The sequence below is a fragment of the Tamandua tetradactyla genome, chromosome 17, assembly GCF_023851605.1.
Source record: "Tamandua tetradactyla isolate mTamTet1 chromosome 17, mTamTet1.pri, whole genome shotgun sequence".
NCBI classification, from domain to species: domain Eukaryota; kingdom Metazoa; phylum Chordata; class Mammalia; order Pilosa; family Myrmecophagidae; genus Tamandua; species Tamandua tetradactyla.
Window position 1 is genome coordinate 76,901,872 of NC_135343.1, and position 21,137 is coordinate 76,923,008.

The following is a 21,137-nucleotide window of genomic DNA, read 5'->3' on the forward strand; positions in this document are numbered from 1 at the left end:
ACTGCTCCAAAGTTAAAACAGCACAAGTATATTTAGCACAAACCATGAGTTTCTAATTCCAGTAGCAAAATAAGCACTCAGTAAACTCTGAGGCAACAGGGTTCAGGGTTTCAGTACTGTAAACAACCTGGACATTGGAAAAGAGACTGTCTCCAAAAAACAAAAGCAGCAGTAACCCCTCAATGTTCTTTGCTCTCTAAGAAAACAAGGTGCTCACAAGGCAACTGCTAGTGTTGCTCTGGGGAAATGGCAGAGGTTTATCCAATTGCCAATTTGGCAAAATAGATCTGATCATTGGAAACAAGGGTACACACAGGCTATAAAAGATCCTGGGACCACCTTCTCTGTCTTAATTCCTCTGCTCTCATTGCCCTCCTCCCCAGAGAACAGAAACAATTGGAATGGTAGGAGTCTCCAACCTATGGCCCTCTTTCATTATCCCCAATTATCTTTCAATTAGAAACTTTATAAGGCAGGTTTTTTTTTTTTTTTGGACTCTCTGCCCCAGTTCAACCTTCTTGGAAGAGATTTCCTTCAATTATTCCAAGGACACATCTTTCTCTCAAAAGGGTCAGATTAATTTGGAATGCTTAGAAGAAGCATTGTTCTAAAGAAGGACCTTGAATAAGGAAGGGGGAGGGAAGCAAGTGAAGCAATAAAAGCAGATGGTCCCACTGTTGGGAGTCTCTTGCCTCCATTTTGCATGCTTTTTTCTCTGTGTGTGTGTACTCAATAAATTTTCTACTTACTGGGACTATCTGTGCCGTGCTCTTTAATTCTTTTCTACTGGTGCAGCCAAGAACCTGGAAGCCAAAATCTGGTAACAATATGAAATTTTTAATTTCCCAGTGCATGTAAGTTATGTTTATACTACACTGTACTCTATTAAGTAAACAATTGCACTATGTCTTAAAAAACAAGGTACATACCTTAAGTAAAATGTGACACAGAGACACAAAGTGAGCACATGCTGTTGGAAAAATGGCACCAATAAACTTGCCCGATGGAGGGTTGCCACAAACCTTCAGTTTGTAAGAAACCAATTATCTTTGAAGCACAATAAAATGAGGTATTGTTATAAATGCAGCCATACCTGAAAGAGAAAAAATGCTCACTTAATTGTGGAGAAGAAAAGAATTTATTCACAATCTTGCAAGAATGGGCACACAACCAAAAAAACATGATGGTTGGCGTGCCAAGCAAACAAAAGCAGTGGTATTTATTCCCTATGCCTAGCACACAGGTCCCTCCCCTGTTTCTCCACTAACTGGCTACGCCAGAGGTTACAGTCTATCCAAGAAGCTTAACTATTTCAAATTTCCCATCAAAAGTGTTTGCTTTTGATTAAGTTTTATATTCCAGTGACTCTGGTCGTCATTTATTTAAACTTGTTTTTACCTGTATAAGCACCAATTCTAGGCTTGTGTCAGAGGCACTCTCCTTTCCCTGCCTGCTAGACTGGTTTGAGCTGTCTTGCATCACTTTGTTTGGTGAGTTCCATTTCTCTTATCCTGTGCCATTTTGTGTGAATGCTAAACTTAACTTTATTCTTACAGTATGCCAGTACCCCTTTTTCTCTTCATGCATGAAACAGAAGGGAACACCCTAGGTTTCCTTACACAACAGCAGGGAGACCATCATAGACCTCTAGGATATTATAGCCAGCAATTGGAGGCCTTTGCCAAGAGACTCCCCTTTTGCATGCTAGGGAAAGTTTTGGAATCAATCAAAAAACTAATTGTGGAATCTCCTTGACAATTGATGTCCCTTATTCCATTGAAGTCCTTTTTACCCACAGATTAACTTCTTATGAAATTTTATTACTATCCCCTCCCAACATCTCCTTTGTTCATGTCACAACCTTAATCCTGCTACTTTACTGTCTGACAAAATTCCCCAGGACTGTATACCTTAAACTGACCCATTATTAACCCCTTGAATAGATGTACAAGCAATCAGAATTGATAATGTAGATGCTATCTGGTATACAGATGGTTCCTACCTTGAAGATAACTTGGGAGTCTACTGTATTGAATATGCTAATACCTCTAACCAGGAAATAATAGAAGTAAATTCTTTATCTAATGCCACATCAACCTCTCTATAATCCTAGATCCCTAACGATCTCACATATGACCTCAAAAATGTGTTACTTGGCCTCTCCACAAGAATGTGCTCCAGGAAGATTTGAACAAAATAAACTGGACACCAAATGGGAGAAAGGCAGATGCAATAGCGGTCAAAAAGCTGCTTCAGAGGAAGGAGGAGGCAACCCATCCACTTTTCTGGGAAGAAGCCCTCCCAATAATATTCGCCAAAGTCCGTGAAATGTCTTTTAGTGAATTCTAGAATTGGAACTACTCTATATCTACCCCATCCTCTGGAGTGAAAAAAAGAGAAATGCCCTCCTTGGGAAAATGAAAGACCTCCTCACATAACCTTCAATTTCTTGAAGGCTCAGCAGCTTTTCAAACTTTCAATTGAAAGTCAATGGGACCAGAAGGAAAGACAGAGGATAAAGACCGAGATGGTATAATTTAGAAATGCCTAAAGTGTACAGTGATGGTAATTAAATATACAAATTAAAAAACATTTTTACATGAGTAAGAACAAATGAATGTCAGTATTGCAGGGTGTTGAAAATAGATGTCACATGGGAAAAAGTACAATCAATGCAAGCTAAGGTCTATAGTCAACAGTATTATTGTAATATGCTTCCAGTGATTGTAACAAAGGCATTATGCAAAAACTAAACGTAGATGGGTGAGGGGATCAGGAAAGGGGTACAGATTCTTTGTGGAAGACAAGAAATGTCTTCATACAGAATATGGTGATGAAGGTATGTCAATACAATTAGGCTGGATTGTATGACGTGTGAATAAAATGGTTCAAAAAGGAAACAAATGAGCAAAAAAGAAAGCCAATGGGATTTGTAAAAGAGCAAACCATCCTCCTTTCCAAGTGCACTCTCAATGGGGAAACAAACAGTAACCTGTATATACAGAGGTTTAGCCCCATTTGCAAGTTCCAAGACTCTGCTGATACAGCAATACTAACCTATCAACTTGCTCAGGTAGGAGAAAGTGTACTTCCTGAGTCTTACTATCACTGTGGTCTACCCTCCTGGAAGGGAGGGCAGCCAGGTCCCACTGTTAAAGCCCTTCAAATGTCATCTAGTTTGAATTCTTTAGTGGTCCTGATCTAGAAGCTCTATTTAAGTTATTTAAAAATATTGAGATGACCAACTCATGAAGTCCTGAAATAATTCATTTTTAAGTTTTCAGTTTAAAGTTTATAATTTCTCATGTTTTTGCCCTGGCAATATGAGGAGATCCTAGAACTTCTTACTTGCTGTCTTCCTTCCTCTTTCTTCCTGCCTTTACACCAAAATACAAGCCAAATCTGAAAAGCTAATGAATTACTAAGGTTTAACAAGCTCCTACGGTCCTGTCCCAATCAAGGTGGCAGAGTGAGATGCTTCAGGGCTGTGTCTCCCCACAGAAGCTTTGAACAACCAGCAAGAACTGGCAGAAACATCTTTCTCCAAGCTCCAAAAATAATAAAAGCACTGCAGTAACAGGGTGAGTGGGATCGAAAAACAGGCTACTTAAAAGCAGTAAGATATCATGGCACCCCGGCTTGTTCCTTCCCCTCACCCCTCACCAGCTCAGACACAGCCATCCATCCTCCCAGTGCAGATTCCTGGTCCCAGTCCCAGAGGGAACAGAGTAGCTATCATGCACATACTGGGAGTGTGTACACCTGGCCCTGTCTGGTGGTCTGAGAGACTCACCATCCCAGAACTTGCACTGCATGTAGAAGGGGGTTCAAGGAACTCTCCCACAGAACACTTTGGGAGAACCCTCAAGTGGCTGCCTGGGGCAAGAAATTGCTGGCTATAGGACATACACTGCAGTGCCCGAGACCAGGAGATGTCATCAGCCACAGATGGAATCAACTGACTGATGATTTCATACACCAGTCTTTGGTTTTTTAACCAGCCACAAAACATCCTTGCAGCAATGGTCAGGCGAGTGCTTGCCTGACCAGACAACTGAGCATAATCACTTGGCCAAGTTGACACCAGAACCTATCCATCACACAAGCCTAAGGAGCAGATACCACAGACTATAAATTCCAGTGACAGTACATTAAAATATCAAAACATCCAGGTCTCAACAAAAGTTTACAAAACATACAAAAAATAGGAAGTGATGGTCCAGGTAAAGGAGAAAATTAAAGCAATAGAAACCATCAATGAGGAGGACCAGACCTAGGACACATCAAACAAAGACTTAAAAAGAAAAAAAAAGTTTCCAAATAAGCTCAAAGAGCTGAAGGAAAACATGAACAAAGAACTAATGAAAATCATGAAAATGACAGGCGAACACAGAATATCAATAAAAAGATGAAAATTATGAAAAGGAACCAAACAGAACTAAAGACCATTGTAACATAAACTTAAAATAGAGGGGTTAAAAATCATATTGGAATTAGCAGAAGTAAGAATCAGTGAATTTGTAGATAAGACCATTGACTCATCCAGTCTGAGAAGCAGAACGAGGAAGAATGAAGTGCACAGTGAATCCCAGAAAGAAATGAGAAACCTGTGGGTCACCATCAAGCACATTGTGGGAATCCCAGAAAGAAATGAAAGAGAGAAAGGGGCAGAGAGAACATTTAAAGAAATAATGGCTGAAAACTTCCCAAATATAATGAAAGAGATGAATGAACGTATCGAAGGCACTCAATAAACTATGAACAGAATAATCTGAAATAGACCCATTACAATCAAACTGTCAAGTGCCAAAGACGAAAACAGAATTCTGAAAGTTGTAAGAGAGAAACACATAATACACAGGGACACTCAATAAGATTCAATGTTGGTTTCTCATTAGAAACTATGGAGGCAAGAAGGCAGTGGGAGAACATATTTAAAGTGCTGAAAGCAAGAAGTTGCTAACCATGCATTCTACAATCTGCAAAACTGTCTGAAGGAGAAAAATTGAGAGTGTTGATGGACTGTTGACTTTGGACATTATACATGAGGCCTGGTACATGGAGGTGGCTGACAGATGCACTGACTGAGAAGTAGATTGGCAAACAATGGTGTAGACATATGATCAAACATTGTGCTGCTACAAAAAGGAACCAAGTTCTGAGACATGCAACATTGTGAATGAACCTGTGGGACATTTGGTGAGGCAAAATAAACCAGAAACATAAGAGCAAATATTGTATGATCTCATTTAGAAAATACTTTTAAGAAAACAGGGGCCTATATTGTAAGCTCTCATAGTAGTCACGTTTAGTCTGGAGTGGTAGTTTTTATTTCTGGATTTTGAGAGTCTGTTTTCTATCTGTATAATCTGGTATTTAGAGATAACAACGAAGCCAGTCAGGTCAGGATTAAGGTAACTCAGAATACAGGTGTGAGGAAGACATTCCATTTTAGAACTTCGCCTACTCTTTGAGACCAAAGGAAGAAAGGTTTATTTATCAAGAACCTCAATTTTCTGTGGCACACAATCTAGCTCAACCAGTCCGGATAGGTTCATATTTAAACAATCCAAACACAGGGAGCCTGGAGCAAGAATGAGGTCCTTTAATCCTGTATTGCTTAATGTGATGCCTGGATATGTCCCAGACTATATTAAGCAGATAATAGAAAAGTACTGGCAAAATCACTTGAGGGATAGAGGAAACATATGGAACTATTAACATATTTCTGGGAACTAAACGAAATCATGAAAATGACAGATGAACACAGAGTATCAATAGAGAGATGGAAATTATGAAAAGCCGTCACCAGAATTCTACAAATTTTGCAGGAAGCACGGTCCTCCTGACTCCTTATTTTTGGGCTTCTAGCCTCCAAAACCGTAAGACAATGGATTCCTTTTGTTCAAACCAACTGGTCTGTGCTACTTTCTTCCAGCAGACCTGACAAACTAAAACAGGGTACACCTTCCTAAAAGAGATAGCTCTCTGTGGTGGTCAATTCATGTCACCTTGGCTAGCTATGTTGTCCAGCTGTTTGGTCAAGCAAGCACTATCCTGACTGTTATTGTAAGAGTATTTTTTAGATGGATTTTTATTTATAATCAAGTGATTACATTTTTGGCTGACTTCATCTATAATCAACAAAAGGAGACTACTCTCAGCAATGCCCCCAGCAATGTGGAGAGTCTTCTCATCCAAATAGTTGGGAGTCTTAAAAGCCAGAACTGGAGATTACAAAGGCAGAAAGAAGAATTTCTGTCTCTACTTCAGCCATCTAGCTTCTCCTGAGGAATTTAACCTTATTTTTATTGGAGTTTTCAACTTGCAGCCTCCCCTATGGTGCTTGTTTTTTAATATTCCAGAAGGTCGAAGTTTGAGTATATTAAAAAAAGAGCAATATAAACCTTTTGATCTGAGTAAATAATCAGTTCATTTGAATAACTAATTTACCTTAGTTTTCTTTAAATAGATCAATTCAGGGTGGATTTTAGCACTGTGTAAGCACACATACATGCTGGTCATAAACAAATTTTTAAAAATCCAAGTGGTGACATGGGATGGTTTTTAGATGGAAGTTCAGCAAGCCTACTAATCACTTGCAGAAACCAAGGACAAAGCACTTTTGCCGCTGGACACAAATACAACATTTCTGTAGACTGAAATTTTGTCTCCTTTAATTCTCATTCTTTCTAAAAAGAAAATTGTGTATTTCTAATTCCAGCTGTTTGGATTCAGGTGACTTCATTTGGAGGCAAACAGCACCAAGCAGCTATGCAGAGATGAGGACACGATACTGCCATCACTCCAAGAAGTTTTAATGAGCTTCCATTTTCATTTAAATATTATTCTGAGACTCAGTAGCCCTGATAAAAGGGGACAATATTCAAAAAAAGATCCATCTCAGAAAGCTTCCTCCCAACATTTCCATCCATTGTTCACTTTGACTACAAATAAATAAACAAACAAAAAAGAACATTTTCTGAGCTCTCTGTGCCAGAATTTACAATATGAAAGGATCAAAACTATCATTTGTAAGCATCTGGTGGTATCTCCCATGCTTTATCCTCCACCTTGCAGCCCTAGTGCCACCTTACTGGCTACAAGGAGCCATAGAACTCATGTCAAGGAAGCCATCATTCTCCTATCATGCTTAGCCCTCCACAGGCTTAGAAACTTGTAAAAATAGACACAAAGGTCATTGCACATCAAGGATGAGAATGAAAAATGAGATGGAATTACAATAGGATAAAACAGACACTCTCGGTAAATTGGTGGAAGATTTAGAAACGCAAAGGGCTTAGGCATGACATTTAGTATATGCAGAAGCCACTAAAACCAACAAGTCTACCAGTACAGGCAAATTAGCAAAGATAGATTAAGGTGCTAAAACTCATTGGAGGGACTTCTTCCAGTTAAGACAGAGTAACAGGGACTACAGGCCAAAAAGAAATGTCAAATTGTATGAAACGAAGATTTAGCAAATGCTGGACATCAGGCAATGAATGACAGTCATCCCTGAGAGACAGGAAGCAAACAATGTGAGTCTTATGATTGACCCATCTTAGGTGGAAATTCATAGAATTCAAAGAAGCGAACATCTTCTTTGAATTATGAACATCTTCTCTCAAAATTATAACCTCAGCTTCTACCTTAATAAATTAGAAAAAGGAGAGAAAGTTAAAGGCAAACAAAGCAGAAAGGAAATAATAAAGATCAAAGCAGAAGACAAATAGAAAACAGAAATGAATAGAGAAATTCACTGAAACCAAAATCTAGTTCTTTGAGAAGATCAATAAAATTAGTTAAACTCTAGCCAAACAGATAAGGAAAAGAAAAGTGTGAAGACATAAATTACCATTAGCAGGAATGAAAGAGGTTAAGACCCCCGCCCCATAGATTCTATAGATAGTAAAAACATTTTGGGGTATCCACACTTTTATCAGGTAACATGGTTGTATATTAAGGGATCTTCAACAATTAAATCAAAGGAACAGAACGAAAGAGGACAATTTCAGAAGTTGGTGGTGTCACAGTGGCTTATTGAGAAGGATCTGGTGACATTTGAAATCCCTCAAAGCGATGGCTACGTTAGGGTACTTTGATTTTTGTTGATCATGTAATTACCTGTTAGTTTATGTAGTACTTTTAAAATCTTGTAATATCAGTATCATTTTTTTTTTTAACAAGGGCAGGCACCAGGAATCGAACCCAGTCTCTGGCATGGCAGGTGAAAACTCTGCCTACTGAGCCACCGCGTCCCGCCCTCATTTTTTCTATTAGGTATAGTAGGAGTTAAATCACCAAACACTTTAATAACATTACAAGGAAAAATACAAACGTAAAGTATCAGCTGTTTATATCATTTTATATTCCAATCATCATCAATATTAATTCGCACATGTTTACATGATTTTATTCAGAGTATACTCTTTCTGTGCTACTTTTCTCACTAGATGACTTTATATACTTATTTCCATATACAGATATAGTATATGCAGCTAATACTTTTAAAGCATATACAATATTTAATGATTTCGATGTACCATAGTTTGCACAGCCAGTCCTCAATTGCAGAGCATTTGAGTAACTGCCAATATTTCACAGTTGTGAATAGCAGCACTATAACTATAGGTAGACTGATTTCTTTCCTTTGGACTTTTTTCCCTTGAGTATTTCCCCCAAATGGAATTACTAGATAAAAAATAAACAAAAAAAGCAGACTACTTTTCAGCTGTTGTTAAATGTTGCTAGATTAGTTTTGATGACACAGGGTCACACATTGATGTACAATTCTTTCACAGGCATGTATATAATCTTTAAAAACAACTTTATTGAAGCATAATTGACATAGTCAAATGCACATATTTAAAGTACACAATTTGATAAGTTTTAACATCTGTATATACCCAAGAAACTATTATCACATCAGGATAACGAATAAGTCCATCACCACCAAAACGTTCTTCATACTCTTTGTGCTCTCTTCTTTCATCATTCCTCCCATCCCCAGGCAACCACCGATGTGCTTTATGTAACTACAGGTTTATTTGAATGTCCTAGAACTTTACATATGTGGAATCATAAAGAACACACTTCTTTATTCTTGGCTTCTTTCACCATAATAATTATTTGGAGGGTCATCTATATTGTCATATGTATCAATAGTGCATTCATTTTATTGCTGAGTAGCCTTCCAATGTGTGGTTATATCATAGTATGCTGATGTGAAGGTGTTATGTACCCCAGAAAAGACTATGTTCTTCTAAGCCATTCTGCTGAAGGCAGACCTGTGGTTGGGTGGGACCTTTTGATTAGATCGTTTCCATGGAGATGTGACCCTGCTCGATCCCCTTGTTGGAGTTCTCTATAAGAAGATCAAAGACAGATAGATACCTCTCAGAGAGGAGAGAGGTGAAACCAAGTGAAAGACACAGAGAGAGACAAATGTCCAGGAGACACTTAGAGAAGACCTGCAGGACACAGAGAGCTCAGAGGGGTGTCCCCAGAGAAGCAAGCAAGGACACATGGAACCTAAGAAGCAACAGAACCCAGAAGTGAACCCAGTCGAAGCCTTATCAGATGACAGAGGTAAACTGGATGCCATTAGCCTGTCCTCAGAGAAGTCATCCTCCTGTTGATGCCTTAATTTGGACATGTTCGTGGCCTTAGAATTGTAGCATGCAACTTTTAAAGTCCCCATAGTTAAAAGCCAACCCATTTCTGGTCTACTGCATTCCAGCAGTGTTAGCAAACCAGAACCCATAGTTTGTTACTCTTTCCCCTGTTGATAGACATGTGGGTTGTTTCAAGCTGCTGCAGACATTTGTGTGCAAGTCTTGTATGGACACGTACTTTTTTTAATCTCTTGGGTAAATTCCTAGGAATAGAATGTTTGGATCATATGGTAGATCATATGTCTCACTTTTTAAGAAACTGCCAAAATGTTTTCCAAAGTGGTTGCTCCTTCTTACATTCCCATAAACAAAGAGTGAGAGTTCCAGCTGCTCCAAATCCTCACCAATATGGTCAGTCTTCTTAATTTGAGCATAGCGGAACCTCATTGTGCTTAATTTGCATTTCACTAATGACTAATGACGTTGAGCATCTTTTCATATACTTATTTGCCATTTATACGTTTTCTTTGGTATAGTGTCTGTTCAAATCATTTGCTTATTTTTAATTTTAAGGCATAAAACTAATATATCAGAGAAAGGAATACTCTTTTCAATAAATGGTTGAATATTTGGAACAAATGGAAATCCAGATACAGAGAGAGAAACTGAGAGAAAGAACTTTAATTCATATGTGTGACCCTATACAAAAATTAACTCAAAAAGGAATCATGGATCTAAATGTAAAACCTATAAAACTTCTAGGAGGAAGCATAAAGGAAAATCCCTGTAGCCTTAAACCATGCAAAGATTTCTTAGATATGACACCAAATGCATAGAAACAAATATAAAAATGGGACTTCATCAAACTTAAAAACTTCTCTCCAAAATACATTGTTAACATGGATTGAAAGGAAACATTTTCAAAGCTGATAGTTGATAGTTCATATCAAAATATGTTTTTAAAACTCTCAAAATTCAATTTTAAAAAAATCCAATATGCTGGTATTTAGATTTGCTTATCAGATATGTAACCTTGGGCTAGTAGGGAATATTCTATACTGAAATACCTAATAGCAAGTTTTGAAGGATAGAGGACATAAGATCACATACCACTGCTGAAAGAGGGCAGATGGACTGAGGTAGGCCAAGAAAACAGACACAGAAAGGGTTCTTGGAATTTTTCATGGTCAAATAGACAAGCTGGCCTATTTTCCTCACAGACTCATAGGATCAGTCGTGACAACATTATGTTAAAACACTTAATGAAGCTGCATCTGAGGTATAGTTTTTGTTCGTTTGTTTGTTTCTTTTTTATTTTTTTATTTTTTTCTCTCTATTATCATTTTATTTCTTTTTCTGTTGTCTTTCTATTTCTTTTTCTAAATTGATGCAAATTACTAAGAAATGATGAATATGCAGCTATGTGATGATATTAAGAATCACTGATTGTATATGTAGAATGGAATGACTTCTAAATGTTGTGTTAGTTAATTTTTTTAATTAATAAAAAATATATATATGATCCAACTATATGCTGGTATTACGAGAGACTCATTTTAGACCCAAAGATATAAGTAGGCTGAAAGTGAAAGGCTGGAAAAAGGTATTCCACACAAGCAGTAACAACAACAGAAAGCTGAGTAAGTGATACAAGTATCAGACAAAATAGGTTTTGAATGCTAGAATGTCCTAAGAGACAAAGAAGGATATTATATTCTAATGGAAAGGACAACTCACCAAGAAGAGCTAACAGTAATAAATATTTATGCACCTGATCAAAGTGCCCCAAAGTACATAAGGCAAACTGGCAAAGCTGGATAGATTAATAGACATATCTACAATAATTTAGTACCACTCTCTTTAATAGATAGAACATCTAAACAGAGGATCAATAAAGAAACAGAGAACCTAACTAATATGATAAATGAACTAGACCTAACAGACATATAGAAATCATAGCCAAAAATTTCCAACCCTTATAAAAGACAAAAATATATAAATTTTCTATATACAAATATACATTTGAATGTATAGGATATATGTTATTCTCAAGTTCTCATGGAACATTCTCTAGGAGAGATTACATTCTAGGGCATAAATCAGGTCTTAACAAATTTTAAAAGCCAGAGAACTGGAAAATTACAGCCCTAAATGCCAACATTAAAAAAGGAAGAAAGAACTAAAATCAAAGACCTAACTGCACACCCAGAGAAACTAGTGAAAGAACAGAAAACTAATCACACAGTAAGAATGAAAGAACTAATAAAGATTAGAGTAGAAATAAATGAAATTGAGAAAAATAGAGAGAATCAATAAAATCAAAAGTTGGTTCTTTGAGAAGACCAATGAAAGTGGCAAACTCTTAGTTAGACAAAGACAAAAAGAGAGAAGATGCAAATAAATGAAATCAGAATTGAGAGATGGAGCATTACGATTGATTCCACAGAAATAAGAAAGATCATAAAGGGATAATATGAATAACTGTATACCAACAAATTAGACAATGTAGATGAAATGGGCAATTTCCTAGAAACACACAAACAACCTGCACTGACTCTAGAAGAAATAGAAGACCCCACCCCAACAAACCATGACAAATAAAGAGATTGAAATGATCATCAGAAACTCCCAACAAATAAAAGTTGAGTACCTGATGACTTCACAGGGAATTCCACCAAATATTCCAAGAAGAATTAATACCAATCCTGCTCAAATTCTTCCCTCAAAAAAATGAAGAGGAAAAAATGCTATGTAACCCATTCTTTGAAGCGAACATCACCCTAATATCAAAGCCAAACAAAGTTACTACAAGAAAAGAAAACTACAGACCAATTCTCTAATGAATATACATGCAAAAAGCCTCAACAAAATACTTTCCCAACATAGAATCCAACAGCACAGAAAAAGAAGTATACAACATGATCAAGTGGGTTTTATTCCAGATATGCAAGGATATTTTGACACAAGAAAAATCAATTAATGTAATATACCACATTAAGAACTCAGAGGGGAAAAACCACCTGATCATCCTGATGGATGTGGAAAAGGCATTTGACAAAATCCAGCACACTTTCTTGATAAAACACTTTGAAAAATAGGAATAGAAGGAAACTTTCTCAACATGATAAAGGGCATATATGAAAAATACACAGCTAACATCATACGAATTGGTAAAAGACTGAAATTATCCCTCTGTGATGATTAAGTTGTGGTGTCAATTTGTTCAACTGATCATGCAGTTGTCTGGTCAGGCAAGCCCTGGCCTGGCCATTTCTGCAAGGATATTTTGTGGCTGGTATTAAATCATCAGTAAGTTGATTGCACCTGTGGTTGATTATAACTGTGATCAACTAAGGGCACATCTCCCACAAATAAGATGATATACTCAGTTATTTAAAGAAGAAAGACCTCTTCACTGCTTCTGCAGCCAGTCAGCCTGTCCTTGGAGTTCATCCAGACCCTGCAGAGCTGCCAACTTCACAGGCCACCTTATGGATTTTGGACTCTCCATTCCCATGGTTGTGTGAGACATCTTTATAAATCTCACATTTATAGATATCTCCTGTGAGTTCTGTTTCTCAAGGGAACCCTGACAAATACCTCCTCTAAGATCAGGAACAAGACATGGACGCCCACTGTCACTACTGTTATTTAACATTGTGCTGGAAGTTCTAGCTAAAGCAGTTATGCAAGTAAAAGAAATAAGACACATCCAAATTGGAAAAAAAAAAAGTAAAACTTTCACTATTTGCAGATGACATATTCTATAATTATAAGTCAAAAACATCTACAACAAAGCTACAAGAGCTAATAAATGAGTTCAGCAAAGTAGTGGGTTACAGGGTCAAAAGGCAAAAATCAGTAGTGTTTTTGTATACTAGTAATGAGCAATCTGAGGAGGAACTCAAGAAAAAAATCTATGTACAATAGCAACTAATGAATCAAATATCTAAGAATAAATTTAACCAAAGAGGTAAAGAAATACAGAAAACTATAAAACATTGCTAAAAGAAGTCAAGAAAGACCTAAATAAATGAAAGGAGATTCTGTGTTTATCTACTGGAAAACTAAACATAGATAAGGTGTCAATTGTACCCAAATTGGTTTACAAATTCAATGCAATACCAATGACAATTCCAATAGTTTAGTTTCTAGAAATGGAAAACCAATAAACAAACTTATTTGGGAGGGCAAGTTATCTTGAATAGCCAAAAACATCTTTAGAAAGAAAAAAAAGTTCGAGGACTCACACTGCCTGGCTTTAAAGCATATTAAAAACTACCATGGCCAAAACAGCATGGTACTGTCACAACATAAAACATTCAATATAATGAAAAACAATGACCTCTGCCGGAGGTTTCCACATTTTTAAATCTTGGCAACCAAACTATGGCAGATGGTGGGACTTGGAAGATATCCTTGTGGTAGCATGGTAAATGTCCATTATTGTCCTTCCCACATAAAGGTGAATGTAGGCTGGCTGGAGGGGTCTAAAGAAATACTTTAAAAGACATTAGCAAGATCCAAAAAAAAAAAAAAAGGAAATTGGCCTAATTTAGTAACCTAATTAAGGCCTGTAACAGGAAGAGTTACTTTGTTATTTATAATCAATAGTCATCCACTAGGCACCATGAGGTTTCTTCACTGGCCAGATTGAGCTATTAAATGGGTTGTGAGTGGGGATTATAATGTTCACTCTTTCCAATTCCTTAATAGTGACAAAAATTTCTTGATGATCTCCTGGTAACTTTATATTTATGCACTGCCACCATGCATCTGGGGAAAAGTACCTTTGCTGGTAACCATTTAGCATGTCCTCTTTGGAAGGTTTTGACCACCCAGCACCACACACGGAATTCCCCTATAGTAGTTTGCAAAATGATATTTTGAAAATAGTGATTCCCAATATCTGTTCTGGAATAGGAAATATGTATACTGTATGCCTATGAGGTGGTAACTGACCAATCTGCATTAGTATTTGTTGTATTATTTCAATACTTTGGCCCTTTATCCATCAATGGTTATCAAAGGGCCCCCCATTCATGGCCATTTCCCATATATTTAGGTGCATTCTTTTCTGGTGTCTACTAGGGCCAAAACCCTGTGTTCATTGGTGGGGGACCGAAAAAATAGTTCTATATGTGATCTCGAAACCCCAATGTCTCCATGTATTGTTCCTATTTGGGAATCTTGATCCACTCGCTATGTTAGGGGGAAAGAGGCCTCCATGACCATCTTGGCCAGGGGGTACGGGCCATTTACCTGCTGTCAGCTGTGTCGTTCAGCCAGAATCCACATCCTCTTCTAGTTACCTGGCTCCAACTTAAAGCTCTGCTCCTTGGGTAGCTTGCTCCACAGTCTAACACATACTACACTTGGCTGCCCATCAAATCCTTAATTTTAGTTCCTTCAGCTATTAGGTCTCTCCAAACTTGTTTACGGGACACCTGGTTTGGACCATCATGTCCCCTCAAGACATGACCCATAGTTCTGACTTCAGCTCCCCTTTGCTTTAGGTGATCTGTCTCTCCCAGGAGTGCAATCATTTGGGGAGACTGTGAGATAGGTTGTCCTATAAGTGGACTAAGAATGGTCACCAATATCCCATATCACTGATTAGGAGCAGCATGTAGTATTGTCTCATTAATTCCTTCAGTGAAACTTAAAACTATCTGATCCAATGGCATTTGGTGTATAAACCACATGCTTCATCCCTAGCCCCCTCAATACATCTTTTTTTGTATATTACTTTAGATTTTAATGAATTGTTATAATTGAGGTATAATTTACATTAAAAAGATAAAGTAACATTTGACAATTTTATATATTCATGTAGCTATCACCCAAAAGAAGTTATAGAAATTTTTCATTACCCCCAGAGAATCTTCTCATACATTTCTTTTTTTTTTAATTTTTTTATGGTATAGTATAACATATATACAAAGCAAAGAAATAAAAAAGCAATGTTTTCAAAGCACTCTTCAATAAGTGGTTACAGGACAGATCCCAGAGTTTGCCATAGGCTACCAAACAATCCTCTCACATTTTTCCTTCTAGCTACTACAGAATATAGGAGGCTAGAGGGCTTAAATATTTTTTTTTATCATCACAATCTACTTTTTTCCCTCTTATTGTGAAAATAACATATATACAGAAAAGCTATAAATTTCAAAGTGCAGCACCACAATTAGTTGTAGAACATATTTCAGAGTTTAACATGGGTTACAATTTCACAATTTTAGGTTTTTACATCTAACTGCTCTAAAATACTGGAGACTAAAAGAGATATCATTTAATGATTCAGCACTCATATTCATTTGTTAAATTCTATCTTCTCTGTATTAACTCCACCATCACCTTTGATCTTTCCATCCCTCTCTTTAGGGGTGTTTGGGTTGTGGCAATTCTAAATTTTTCATATAAGAAGGGTATATAACTAATATGGGGTAGGGAGATGGAACTATCTGATGTTCTGGAGAGGCTGGGCTAGGTTTCAGGACTTATCCGAACCAAGGAGCCACCTAGAGTTGTAAGTTTCTAGAAAGGTACTCTAGTGCATGGAACCCTTGTGGAATCTTAAATTGTTCCCTAAGTGTTCTTTAGGATTGGCTGGAATGGTCCTGGTTGGGGGCTGGCGACTTTATTTGAACTCTTTCTGCCACTGATTCTTTAATAATTACACTTCTTTTCTCCCTTTTGGTTAGGATGGAATTGTTGATCCGAGAGAGCCAGGTCTGGATTCATCTCTGGCAGTCATCTCCCATGCCACCAGGGAGACTTTCATTCTTAATGTCATGTCCCACATAGTGGGGAGGGCAATGATTTCACTTGCAGAGTTGGGCTTAGAGGGACTGAGGCCGCATCTGAGCAAAAAAAGAGATCCTCCAAAAGTAGCTCTTAGGCATTCCTATAGGTAGTCTAAACTTCTCCACTACCTACATAAGCTTCACAAGAGTAAGCCTCTTGATCAAGGGCATGGCCTATTGATTTGGTTTGTCCCTAAAGTTTGACACAGTATCAGGGGATTCCGTAATGGTAAGGTTTAATAATTCCATATTTTCTCCTATCCCTCAGGGGATTTTGTTAATACTTTTTGATTATCTGCTTAATATACTCTAGGATGTATCCAGGCATTACAATAATCTATACAGGGTTAAAGGACTTCTTTCTTATTTTTAAAAAAAATTTTATTAATAAAATCAATCAACATACAATATGAATATTCTTAATGTATGAACATACTTGGTGTATAATCAATGGCTCACAATATCATCATGTAGTTGTATATTCATCACCATGATCATTTCTCAGAACATTTACATCACTCCAGAAAAAGAAATAAAAAGAAAAAACTCATACATACCATACCCGTTACCCCTCCCTCTCATTGATCACAATTATCTCCCTCTACCAAATTTATTTTAACATTTGTTCCCCTATTAACTATTTATTTTTAATCCATACTCTTTACTCATCTGTCCATACTGTAAATAAAAGAAGCATCAGTATAAGGTTTTCACAATCACACAGTCACTTGTGAAAGCTGTATCATTATACAATCATCTTAAAGAAACATGGCTACTGGAACACAGCTCTACAGTTTCAGGCACTTCCCTCTAGCCTCTCTAATATACCTTAACCTAAAAAGGGGTTATCTATAAATGCATAAGAATAATCTTCAGGATAACCTCTCGACTCTATTTGAAACTCTCAGCCACTGGCACTTTATTTTGTCTCACTTCTCTCATCCCCTTTTCATTCGAGAAGGTTTTCTCAATCCCTTGATGCTGAGTCCCAGCTGGTTCTAGGATTTCTGTCCCACATTGCCAAGGAGGTTTACACCCCTGGGAGTCATGTCCCACATAGAGAGGGTGAGAGCAGTGAGTTTGCTTGCAGTGTTTGGCTGAGAGAGAGGTCACATCTGATCAACTCTTTTGTTCTCTGGGGGGAACTCTTGGGCCTAATTTTAAGTAGGCTTAACCTATCCTTTGTGGGGGTAAGGTTCATAGGAACTAACCCCAAGAGTGAGGGTTTGACCTATTGATTTTGTTGCCCTCATTGCTTGCGAGAATATCAGGCCTCTCCATATGGAGAAGTTGAATTTTCCCTCTTTCTCTCCATTCCCCCAAGGGGACTTTGTAAATACTTTTTTATTCACTGTTCAAATCACTCTGGGATTTATTGGGACATCACTCTGGACAAATCTACAAAATCTCATACTCTACTCAAGGTTCCATGTACTATGGTGTTCAATTAAACTGTCCATATAAGTTATATTAGGAGATGCACTATTCAAAATATAAACTTTGTATCAAACAAATATTTTTTGCTTTAGCCTCACCCATAAGTTAAAGTTTTAAAATATGAATTACCATCTATTTTCAACACCCTGCAATACTGACATTCCTTTGTTCTTCCTCATGAAAGAATATTACTTAACTTGTACATTTAGTCACTATCCTTGTACACTCTAGGCACTCCTAGATTATACCATCTCAGTCTTCATTGTCTATCTTTCCTTCTGCTTTCATTTGTGCCCCCAGACCTCCTCCCTCTGTCATTCTCATATTCAGCTTCATTCAGTGTACTAGCATTTTTGTATTACAGTTAGGTAGTATTGTGCTATCCATTTCTGAATTTTTACAATCAGACCTGTTGCACAATCTGTATTCTTTCAGCTCCAATTACCAAAAATCGACCCTATTTCTATCTCCTGATGGTCTCTGTTCTTAACTTAAATTCTCCAAGTTCATTCATTAATGTAAGTTCACATCAGTGAGACCATACAGTTTCTGGCTAATCTCACTCAGCATAATGTTTGTTTCTGGCTAATCTCACTCAGCATAATGTCCTCAAGGTCTATCCATGTTGTTACATACCTCATAACTTATTTTGTCTTAAAGCTGCATAATATTCCATCATATGTATATACCACAGCTTCTTTAGCCACTTGTCTGTTGATGGACATTTGGGCTGTTTCCATCTCTTGGCAATTGTAAATAATGCTGTTATGAACATTGATGTGCAAATGCCTGTTTCTGTCCTTGCCCTCACATCCTCTGAGTAGATACTTAGCAATCATATTGCCAGATCATATAGCAATTCTATATTTAGCTTCCTGAAGAACTGCCAAACTGCCTTCCACAGCAGTTGTATCATTTTACATTTCCACCAACAGTGGATAAGTGTGCCTTTCTCCACATCATCTCCAGCACTTGTCATTTTATGTTTTATTGATAATGGCCATTCTGGTGGGTGTGAGATGATATTTCATTGTGGTTTTAATTTGAACTTCCCTAATAGCCAGGGAAGTTGAGCATCTTTTCATGTGGCTTTTGGCCATTTGTATTTCAGTGTTGAATTGAACAATTTCTTTATATATTCTGGATACCAGACCCTTATCTGATATATCATTTCCAAATATTGTCTCATATTGTGTAGTCTGTCTTTTTTACTTTCTTGACAAAGTTTTTTGATGCATGAAAGTGTTTAATTTTGAGGAGTTCCCATTTATCTATTCCTGTCTTCAATGCTGATGCCTTAGGTATAAGTTCTAAGAAACCAACTCCTATTATAAGATTTATAAGATATTTCCCTACATTTTCTTCTAAAAGTTTTATGGTCTTAGATCTAATTTTAGGACTTTGATCCATTTTGAGTTAAATTTTGTATAGGCTGTGAGATATGGATCCTCTTTCATTTTTTTTGCATGTAGATATACAGTTCTCTAGGCACCATTTATTGAAGAGACTGTTCTGTTCCAGGTGAGTTGGCTTCACTGCCTTATCAAAGATCAATTGTCAATAGATGAGAGGGTCTATTTCTGAACATTCTATTCTATTCCATTCGTCAGTATATCTATCTTTATGCCAGTACTATGCTGTTTTTGACCACTGTAGCTTCATAATATGCCTTAAAGTCAGGTAGCATGAGACCTCCAATGTCATTTTTCTTTCTCAGGATATTTTTAGCTATTTGGGGCCCTTCCAGATAAATTTGGTTATTTGTTTTTCTATTTCTGAAAAGTAAGCTTTGAGGATTTTAAATGGTATTGCATTGAATCTGTAAATCAATTTAGGTAGAATTGACATCTTACCTATATTTAGTCTTCCAATCCATGAACATGGTATGCACTTCCATTTATTTATTTATTTATAATCAATAAAATTATTGATTTTCTTGATTGTTTTCACGTTCTCAATTTTTATTTCTGCTCTAATCTTCATTATTTCTTTCCTTTTGGTTGCTTTGTGGTTAGTTTACTGTTCTTTCTCTAGTTCTTCCAAGTGAATCGTTAATTCCTTGGTTTCTGCTCTTCTTTTTTTATATAGGCATTTAGGACAATAAATTTCCCTCTTAGCTCTGCCTTTGCTGCATCCTATAAATTTTGATATGTTGTGTTTTCATTTTCATTTGCCTCGAGATATTTACTGATTTCTCTTGTAATTTCTTTCTTCATCCACTGGTTGTTTGATAGTGTGTTGTTGAGCCGCCATATTTTTGTAAATTTTCTGGCCTTCTGCATATTATTGATTTCCAACTTCATTCCTTTATGATCTGAGAAAGGGTTTTGTATGATTTCAGTCTTTTCAAATTTATTGAGACTTGCTTTGTGACCCAGCATATGGTCTATCCTTGAGAATGATCCATGAGCACTTGAAAAAAAGATGTATCCTGCCATTGTGGGGTGTAAGGTTCTATAAATGTCTGTTAAGTCTAGTTCATTGATTGTATTATTCAAATTCTCAGTTTCTTTATTGATCCTCTGTCTAGATGTTCTGTCCATTGATGAGAGTGGGGAATTGAAGTCTCTTTTCAGTGTTTGCCTCATGTAGTTTGGAGCATTCTGGCACAGTGCACAAATATTTATGATTGTTATGTCTTCTTGCTGAATTGTTCCTTTTATTAATACATAGTATCCTTTGTCTCTTTTAAGTGTTTTACATTTGAAGTCTAATTTGTTGAATATTAGTATAGCTACTCCTGCTCTTTTCCGATTGTTGTTTGCATGAAATATCTTTTCCCAACCTTTCACTTTCAACCTATGTTTATCCTCAGGTCAAAAGTGTGTCTCCTGTAAACAGCATATAGATGGGTCCTGTTTTTTAATCCATTCTGCCAGTCTATGTCTTTTGATTGGGGAGTTTAATCCATTAACATTTAGTGTTATTACTGTAAGGGCAGTATTTTCTTCTACTATTTTGCCTTTTGGATTTTATATGCCATATCTAATTTTTCTTCTTTTTACCTTTACTGATAGTCTTCATTTCTACACTCTTCTCCTCATCTCTCTCTCCTGTCTTTTCCTATCTGTCTCTAGTGCTCCCTTTAGTATTTCTTGTAGAGCTGGTCTCTTGGACACAAATTCTCTCAGTGATTTTTTGTATGAAAATGTTTTAATTTCCCCTCATTTTGAAGGACAATTTTGCTGGATATAGAATTCTTGGTTGGAAATTTTTCTATTTTAGTATCTTAAATACATCATACCACTGTCTTCTCACCTACTTGGTTTCTGCTGAG

General features: G+C 36.9%; 1 long non-coding RNA gene across 2 annotated transcripts in view; it reads right to left on the reverse strand.

Annotated features, from left to right (window-relative positions):
* Positions 1 to 579: 579 nt before the first annotated feature.
* Positions 580 to 21,137, reverse strand: part of LOC143661770 (uncharacterized) — a 102,771-nt gene continuing 82,213 nt past the window's right edge. Inside the window, exons 3-4 of one of the 2 annotated variants that reach the window (XR_013164818.1) lie at positions 930 to 1,093; positions 580 to 803 (exon numbers count right to left, since the gene is read on the reverse strand). This is a non-coding gene — a long non-coding RNA (uncharacterized LOC143661770). Of the gene's footprint in view, positions 818 to 929; positions 1,094 to 21,137 lie in introns of both variants that reach the window. The other variant, XR_013164819.1, reaches the window with a different exon arrangement.